Here is a 9,612-nt window from a genome sequence, read left to right as displayed (position 1 = left end):
GCTTTATTTGAGAAGCTATGACCATGGAAGGAGCTGAAAAAAGGAGGAAGAGAGGTCGGAAGGGAAGAGAGCAAGGGAGGCTAAACCAATCCTACGTAGAAATAGGAATCCATTTCTACGAACCAAAGGCCTCTGAAGAAAAAATTTCTATCATATTCTATAAAATTCCTCCAATCCAAAGGAGGCCTAAATGTCAATGTGAATCGCTTGTCAGTTTTATAGTATTCCAAAATTACCCCTGTCAAAATTATCCTCTCTCCCCTCTCTCTAGTTTGCTGCCTCCGCCACCCCTCGCTCCGCGGCCCTCTTACACCGACGCCCGCAACCTCCACTGTCCTCCCCTGCTCGGCCGCCACGACCTTGGCGGCCTCTACTCGGCCGCCTTCCCTGGCTTGACCCCGACGTCCACTGCTCGCCCGCCTCCCCTGGCTCGGCTCCGGCGACCTCAAGGTACCTGCTCGGCGGCCCTCGCCTGCTCCGGCCGTCGGCGCCCCTCGCCTGGCTCGGCCCCGGCGACCTCGACGTCACCGCACCTGCCGGCCCTTCTCCGCCGACCACACCACCTGGCCCTGCTCCAACGACCGAGCCACGCCCTGCTCCGTGATCGGCTTCAACCACGCCGGTGCGCCTTTCCCTGCTGTGCTGGTTGTGTTGCTGATTTGGTATTGAAATGTGTTAAGTGGTTGCGTGATTCAGTCGATTCGGCGATTAGTTCACCTGAGCGCTTAGTGTTGTTTTGGTTTCATCAGATTTCATCACTAATTTGACTGCAAACTAGGTACGTCGGCATGATTCGGTCACGTTGAGGGAGTGTATCCCGTAACATTTTTAATCGAATTAGAGGGAAATTTGCTAGCTCAGAGTATATGGTTTCACCAGTTCTTCAGTGATGAGAATTGAGAGCTAGCTTTGGGCAGCAGATTACTAAGTTCTAATTTTTAGATTTAGTCTTTGGTGGGAGTTGGTAGTGTTTCTGTTTAGTTATTTGTTGCGTAGTTTCCAAGTTGCTTCAAACAAGCACTGATTTTGTGAAGTCTAGGATTCCTTTTTTTTTTTTATGTTCAGTTGATCGACATTTTTTACATCCGCCACACTGATGCAACTTTGCTATTTTTTGACATATAGCCTACATTCACAAGTGTATGGCGTAAATGGCTAAATGCTGGTCCATTCTATTTGTCCATTTTTCGCGCGCCTGCGTGAAGTGGGAATGCGGCGTTTTGGTGCTCAGGCTACATGGAGCCCTTTTTTTGAAACATTCGAAAATAACATTTCAAAGTTTCAAAAAATTCTGGAAACAATTCCACATTGACATGTGGATGCATACTACACATGTGTAAAATTTCATGAGACTAGCAAGATGCCCGTGCATTGCATGGAACATCAAGATGCACTTTTTTTTATAAAACACCTGTTGTGATTGACCCATGCGTGAGTAAAACCATGTGTAAAAACTAATGATAGCTCGAGAAAGAGGAGAGATAAGGTGAGCAGGAGTGGGGCGTGGTGGTGATTGGTGGTCGGACTGAGCGGAGGCATGGGGATGGACGACGCTGGCAGCGGCCACCTGTTGTGATTGACCCATGCGTGAGTAAAACCATGTGTAAAAACTAATGATAGCTCGAGAAAGAGGAGAGATAAGGTGAGCAGGAGTGGGGCGTGGTGGTGATTGGTGGTCGGACTGAGCGGAGGCATGGGGATGGACGACGCTGGCAGCGGCCACCATGCCAAATTGTTCCAGAGGCTTCCTTTTTTAATTGCTCAACAATGAGGTTGTGGGAGATAAGGATGAACGAGGGAAGGCCTTATCTGCAAATGTGGAGAGGGGTGCGGGTATCTTTTTGCAAAATTGCCATAGTTTGCTTTCTATCCGTCAGATATAGATCGGACGGTCTATATTGCAAGATGGCAGGCATACCATCATCACCAACTCGGTTTTTTATAAGAGTAGAGAAAATACATTGATTCGTGAGCTACACAAAAAACTAAAAATCGTTCGGTTTATACAGTGAACAGTTCGTATACTGTTCACTCTTTCCAATGTCAGCAATTTGTCTTTTTTGTGTAGCTCTCATGTCCATGTATTTCATTATGAAAATTTGTGAGTATGCAGTATACATCTATATGATACTGTGGATTTTTTCGCAGAATTTTTTAAGCATTGAAACATTTGTTTTGAATTTTTCCAATTCAGTCAGTCTATATGAGCATGTGGGTTTTCAACAATAAGTGTATTTTAGATGATTGTGATACCCCATGTATTTTTCATCCCGTTTTTGCATACAAGTGCTCTGCTGTATGTATGTATGTATGTATGTATGTATGTATGTATGTATGTGTTGTGGTGTAAATGGTTTCTTCCTTCCATGCTGGTGTTGTAACCTATAGGCGTGTTGCCAGTATTTTATCAGGGAACTACGCGAGTAGTAAATCAAATGTTGTCAGTGGATTATTTTGTAATATCAATGTTCAGTTATGCAATATATTTTTCAGCAATGTTCACCACCCTGCTCTTTGTGTAAAATTTGATGTCCACTGCAAATTACCTGTGGCTTGCTCTTATATTCTTTTAGTGGATGTAAATTATTGGGTTGTCGTTCTATTTGTTACCGTCACCTGGATGTCGTGCTTTGTTATTCTCCTCTATGTAACTCGTGAATTATGCTACTCCAATTAATATGGATCGGAGGGAGTATAGTATTCCCTTCTGTGAGGTTCTTGCTGTTTTATCAACAACAAGGTTGATTAGTATATGTTGAGTGTACTAATGCTCTACTGAAATTATCCTGTTCATTCTTGTGATCACTTCTGCTGATGGAGTAGCTAGTGGTTGCAATTTTGAGGCACTTACAGTCAAGGTTCTTGTTTGAGTACTGTGCTTTGATTACTGTAATTGACATGTATCCCTTATGTAATTTTTATATAATCGCCATGGAACATATACGTACTTTGCACTGTGTCATTCCTATTGTTTTATATTCTTCTTTTTATGGTTGATCTTAGTTAGAGATCAACTGAACTCTATTTTTTGTGGCTTGTAATATATAGATTACTGTAATGGGTAGACTCGGCAAGGCTTCCGAGCTGAATATTCGCATACAATCTTCTTTTGACACTGATGATTCGGGAGGCAAAAAATGTTCCCAATGACTTTGCTGAAGATGATTCATACCCTATTTCCCAGGTTAATTTATGTCTTTTTAGATATTTTTTCCAAGTTTACTAGGTTTTCATGCTTTGTGCAGTGCTTACTGAGTTTCTTTTTATTGCAACCTTTTCAGGATCTGTTGATGGATGATGATAATTTTGTTAAAGGTTTGTATGATTTCAATGCGACCCATGTGAGTTTTTTAGCCTATAATCTTTGTTTTTCGTTTTGATTACGGGCTCGGTGATTCTAGTCAGTATGGTGTGTACCTGATGCTCCATTTTTTTTCCTCTGTGCAGAAAGTGAAATGTCTGAAATGGAAGCAAACATCTGTTGGTGCTAGAAATGGTATGTAGTCTTTGTGTGTGCAGAAAGTTCATCAGTTCTGTTTGCTTTTGATGTATCGTGTACCTGCACGATGAGATAGGGAATGTTCATTAGCTAGATTTTTCAGTAATATGTAGGCTTACAGTAGTATACAGAGTGTGCATGTATATGTTTTATAGTCTTCAGTCTGTTTCTTTTTTTATTCTAGGTAGGTGTATTTTCTCTTTGTGTTTCGATGTTTTCTGTCTGTGTATGTAGGTAATACAATTCCCTATTCTCTCTTGGTTTTAGTTTGTCGTCTAGTTTTCCCTCAACTATTTGTGTCTATGTATGTAGGGGTTTTGTATTTTAGTTCCAGCTATAGTATTTGACCTTTTCTCATTGACTTGTTGTTTGAAGTCCATTTTCTCTTTCCATGTATGTAGGTTAATATAAATCCCCTTTTCTCTGTCTTCTAGTTTACCTGCTACTGTTGATCGCTGTTTTAAATTTATTTCCGGTAGTATTAAAGATATTTTATCACAATGTACTGTTTTGTTTACAGTCCATTTACTCCGTTCATGTATGCCAGTATTTACTTTTTCCGGTGGTCGGTTTGTTGCCAATATAGTTCAGTCTAAATTTGGGTTTTGAGGACTGCAGGTCATTAATTGGTACTCCCTCCGTCCCATAACATAAGAGCATTTTTGACACTACACATTTTTGACACTAGTGTAGTAATGATTAGTGTACTGAGCTGTCAGCCTCTGCTGTTTCTTGAGCCTATGTTCTCTGAGCTTCTAGATCAGAAGTACCAGTTATTCTCTATAGCAATAGCAAGATCAGAGCGCCATATTCATGTAATTACAGCCTGTTTGATCATGACTTACTGTACCTATCTTCCCTGCTAGCTCTAGTGTAATTATGATGATACATACGTAGTTGTTTGTAATCTGTACTAGCTTTATTTTTGCGAGGTGTAATCTGTACTAGCTGAGGTCCTATATGACTTCATTTCGCTGTCCCTTTTGATGCTGTTGGCAAAATCTTGTGGATTTGTAGAGGGAAAGGCAAGGCCCCTGAAGTCTCAATCCCTATGAAGAATGCTGGAGAAGCTTAGACAAAGCAAAATTGGGGTGAGGGATGCTCTGCTGTGTTGCATCTGCCATTGTTCCTTCCAGGTTTGTCCCAGCGTTCTTGCTGTAAGTTTTGCCCCAATTTTTGGTTGTTTCTTTAGCCTTGTTCTTCTCTTGCTTGTCCATGCTGTAAGTTTTGCCCCAATTTTTTGTTGTTTCTCTCACCTTGCCCGCAAGCTCTGGTGTCAGGGTCGTTTCTGTCCTGTTGATTTTCGTGTAGCTGGGTTGTAGTCATACGTGAGAACGTTTTAGGCCCTACTCTTTTCCCTGCCTCTTTTTAGGTCAAATAAACAGCACCTTGATCTATAAAGCACCCTAAGCACGACAGCTAGACCTTCTCAGCTACTCTTAGCAAACCTGATATCGGAGTTACTCCAAGAGGATCTTGATTCATTAAAGAAAAGAAGAGAGTTGCCTGGTTAATTTGTGGAAAACCGGACGCAAACCGTTACAACATGCCCGCAAGACAGGGTACCTGATCAACGTGACTACCCACACAAAGACTCATTCGCTGAGGAAATAAAGACCGTCGAGGTTGTCATCCGATGTCATCGTCATCACTCCTCTATGAGCCATCGACTCCAACTCCCCTATCGGGGGCCAGGGGGCCACCAACCTAGCCTTCGCCACAATAGGCTGAGACCCATGCCTGCCTAGGCCAAACAGTCAACCAGGCAACCACCCACGTCAGCGACCAGCCAACTCTGACTCTGTCGACGAACATAGCTCGTTCTAGGATGACAAGAACAAGGGTTCCCTCGGAGCATGAGAGAGAAGGTAGATGCCCTTGAACCACGACGCCTCCAAGAAGGTAAGCAGTGCTCGTCGGCGTCACCATTGGTGGCTTCTGTCGAGCCGGAGCAAGGCTTTCGCCTCGAGCAGCCACACCCTCCTCCGAGTCGGTTGACGAAGCCCGCCGCTCGCCCGAACCTCAGCCACCTAGGAACCACGCGCCTCCCCCACATCATACGCGCCCACCCTAGCAACAGTGGCACACACGAATTTGTTGGTGTTGAGCACCCCAAGACCACCATACTCAAATGGTCGGCAAATGGCCTCCCAGTTGATCTTGCACTCTGCACGGTTGTCTTATCGGCGGTGGACCAAAGGAATGCCCGACCGATCTTGTTTAGATTGTGGAGGGTGCTCGGGGGAACCACGATCGGTGTGATGGAATAAACCGCTTGGGAGGTGATTTCGGACTTGACAAGTGTCGTATGCCCAATGATGGTGATGTTTTAACCCTCTCAAGTGACAAATTACGATCACTAGTACAATGCCCGTGCGTTGCCACGGGCTCTTAAAATAGTTTGCAAGAGTTATATAAAGATAATGCATGTTAAATTTCACACGTACAGACAATATAACATAGACACAATTATTTAATAATTAAAGTACATTTTTGCAATGTAAATTGCCAAAAAGAAAAATTAACGGCATGTCCTTGTAACAAACTTAATGGAGTTCCAACTAAACATCTATTATAAAATTATTAATATCTAGGTTATACGCTTAAGAAATTCTTTCACAATATACGGAAAGTTGTCTTTAGCTTCATTCCCACGATGTTTTAGCAAGTATAATAAAAACTGCTTTCTCAACTCATATCCATCCTGCACAAACAATATATGTAGTTAGTATGAAAATAAGTAACGGACAATACTCACCGCGCAAATCGGCTTGACCCGTTCCACCAGAGCATAAAATGAATCATCGCTAATCATAATTCCCATTAACATCAACGAGTATTCTTGGTGTTTATAACTGTTAGTCAACTGGCATTTCAAGTTTCATTACTGCCTGAAATGAAGGTTATCACTCTAAAATAGCATGGTCATATTAGTGACCGTGCAAACTTCAAGATTTAAAACCGATAAGCAGCCCTTCGAATTGGAAAGGGTGCACGTGCGTAGTTTAGGAATTTCTTCATCATTTTGATTATCTAAATCAATTTTTTTCATAATAGTTGTCACAATAACATGTTATGTTTAACAAGAATTGGTCTAAACTGAAATTTTATAACAATCCAAAGTCCAATTTCGGCAAACAGCCTCCTCGCTAGCAAGATGTGTCAGCACCATCCAATCGCCATCTCGCAACTGTCATCCTGGTGGTTTGGATTTCTGAATATGTTTGTCTCTTTCCTGCCGCACGCAACACTTTATCTCCATGTCACGCCGAATCTTCTTTTTGGGCTATCATCAGGGGATTTTGTCTACCTAAATATAATTACACACCATGAAGACAAGCTCGAATTGCTGGTGGCTTGGATCGTCTCAACAACACCCAACCAAGAACCAACCGACCAGGCTCGATCCTCTGCAAGGAGGGCATACCAAATCATCTCCTTTTTTATCAACACAGATAGAATGTTCAAAACAATGCCATCGTAATCAACATGGGCAAAACATAGCAAAAAATAAGGACATGCTATTGTTCTACGCGAGACAATAAGCAACTTCAGCATCCAGTGTCCCATCATCTACCATGAAGATTGGGAACTCCGTCGTTCCAAGATATGCTTCAATATTTCAATATTTCAAGATTGGGAACTCATTGCATGTAACTTTTTTCTTGCTTGTTAGCCCCACAACAGAAAACATTAAGGTTTCAAAACAAAAGAAAACATTTGAACAAAAGAAAGTTAACGTATAGCAGATCTCAACCCATCTTACATCGCAAACTGTTAACCCCAATATTTCATGATCTGAATGGGGGAATTAAGGTTGGATTTTGTCTCTGACGAATCAGATTTCTGGACATTGTCAACATCAAGATTCCATCGCATGGTTTCATAACAATCAACCTGTACATGGATCTCTGATTAAATTCTAGCCACTACCATGAAGCTCCCGGTCAGCAAGAGTTGTATTTTTTCTGTTTAAGCGGGCACCTAGTTTTTCTAATACATGGATGTAATTCTCCCCATGTGGCTCAAAAGAAGCATGATGCCCCTGGGTTCGTGAACCTTGACCCAACGCCACCCATTTATTTGTGACAATTTATGCCCAAATTTATCTCAAACAAAAGGTATGCCCAGATCTGTAACACAAGCAGCTGAACAATTAAAAAATATAAATATCCTAGCCTTCTTTTTCATACGACTCATGAGATTCTACAGCAACAAAAATGATTTTACATTGTTTTTCACACACACATGAACCAGAGCTGCTAGGCGGCAATATTCCACCATTTGACAATAACTATAACGATAAAGAATGACTACCAGACCATATCCTTTACTACATAATGGAATACTAATGTGCAAACAAATGCCACTATTGCTCCTGAGGTATTCATATCATCGAGTAAGAATGGTTGCATGTTTATCACCTTTTCCAATCCAATGAAACTGATGTTATAACGCATTACACATGCTATGAAAGAAATTGATGAGAACAATATTACATTTGCTCTTACTGCAAATCAACACCAATAGGTTCATGCATAAAGCAAGTGAATTTGAAAAAGAAACCAGAACCTTATTAAGTGATCCTAATTCCATGCGAAGTTGCCTAGGAAAAATAGAAGTGGAGGATCAAGGTGGATTCCAAATAATAGTAATATAATACTCCTTCAAGGTAAAAAAATGAAATTTAGTGGGTACAAGCATTTTGAATAATAAAGAAAATTAAGATCTAACTATATACGTGCAATGCATGTTTCTAAAATTCAAAGTATGTATGAATATATGTAAATAAAAGTTTTGCTTAGGTCATAATTTTTCATACTTCACAAACATCTTATCCTGTCAAATCATTGGTGCACGTCCCCATTGTGCAGGATTTTTTTGGAACTTCCTATCTCCACTTACATCATGGATAGCATACAGCAAAAGTTAATTAAAATTCAATAGACTTCTATGAGATGACATGAGTGACGATCGGTGCAGGTTTATGGCATTGAGCATCATCTACTAACCCTTCAAAATGATGATTTTCATTTGGACCAAGTACATCTCAAGCTGCAAGCACAATAAAATCACCATGGGCTTGGAGCCCACCATCTCTCCACGTTTCTGCATGTGAAGAATTAACCAGTGCCCCAAGTCAGAAGTACTGCATACCTTATTCATGTAGACCTTACTAAAAATTCAGAAAATATGCAGAGTATCCATTTTGTTAACCTAGCTATCTGCAGTCCAAGACAGAGCGTGACCATAATCCACACTACAACACATGAATATAGCTACCTTATGGGGCATATATGCCTAATCCTCATATCTTCTTGTTTGGAAAAGAGTTGACCATTTGCACATAGTATAGAATGGCGAAGATTGAACATGCTCTCGTACAATTGGGGAATGGTGTGGAGCTCCATAAGCGACGGCGGCGATGCCGGCTACAGTTGTTCTGACAGGAACTAATTTGCTTACTCTTCGTTTTCAGTTAACCACATAGTACTACACTGCCAATACAAAATCAGGAGAGGAAGGTACCTTCTGTACGCCCACTGCACGGGAGAGTTTTGTGGCGGACTATATACCTGGACGCGATAATCTTGTTTCGGAGGAGCGCCCAACTGCGGCATGGAGGTCGGAGAGGGGTGAGAGCCGGACCGGCGTGATCCACACAGTGCAAACCTGATAAACAAATCGCAAAAGTCCAGCACCTGGTTTACTGCAAGGAGCTCGCTGGTGTCCAGATTCAACCCGAGGTAGACTTGCCCATTATCTCGCCCTTCCGCCATCGGATCGGCGGGATGTCCCCTGCTCAGCCGCTCCCGTCGACAGGTACGGCCGTCCGCGACTGCAGGCATTGTGGCGGCGAGGGACTCTTGGAGATGCGATCGAGCAGCCTACCCCTTGACTTGCAGAGGCAGGAGCTGATACGGACGCCGATCCCACTGAGGGGCCCGGCGGAGTGCTGGTGCGGACTTGATGAATCGACACATGAAGTCGAATAGATCATGGAGCCCGGCACCGCCGCCGGCATCAGCGGGGTCCCGTCGCATGGGTCGTGGTCTAGGCTCGGGGGTCGTGTCGACGGCGGCATGGAGGTAAGAGAGGTGAGAGCATGCTGG

General features: G+C 42.5%; 1 protein-coding gene across 3 annotated transcripts in view; it reads left to right on the top strand.

Moving 5' to 3' along the window:
• Nucleotides 1-271: 271 nt before the first annotated feature.
• LOC123096120 (glycosyltransferase family 92 protein RCOM_0530710) overlaps nt 272-9,612 on the top strand; it is a 24,932-nt gene continuing 15,591 nt past the window's right edge. For all 3 annotated transcript variants that reach the window (XR_006446469.1, XR_006446467.1, XR_006446468.1), the window contains exons 1-5: nt 272-622; nt 3,049-3,184; nt 3,282-3,341; nt 3,448-3,496; nt 4,517-4,635. The gene's annotated coding sequence lies outside the window, so the exon portion shown is untranslated. The remainder of the gene's footprint in view (nt 623-3,048; nt 3,185-3,281; nt 3,342-3,447; nt 3,497-4,516; nt 4,636-9,612) is intronic.

Source organism: Triticum aestivum, chromosome 4D, assembly GCF_018294505.1.
Source record: "Triticum aestivum cultivar Chinese Spring chromosome 4D, IWGSC CS RefSeq v2.1, whole genome shotgun sequence".
Classification (NCBI taxonomy): domain Eukaryota; kingdom Viridiplantae; phylum Streptophyta; class Magnoliopsida; order Poales; family Poaceae; genus Triticum; species Triticum aestivum.
This window is presented reverse-complemented; position numbering and strand designations above follow the sequence as displayed.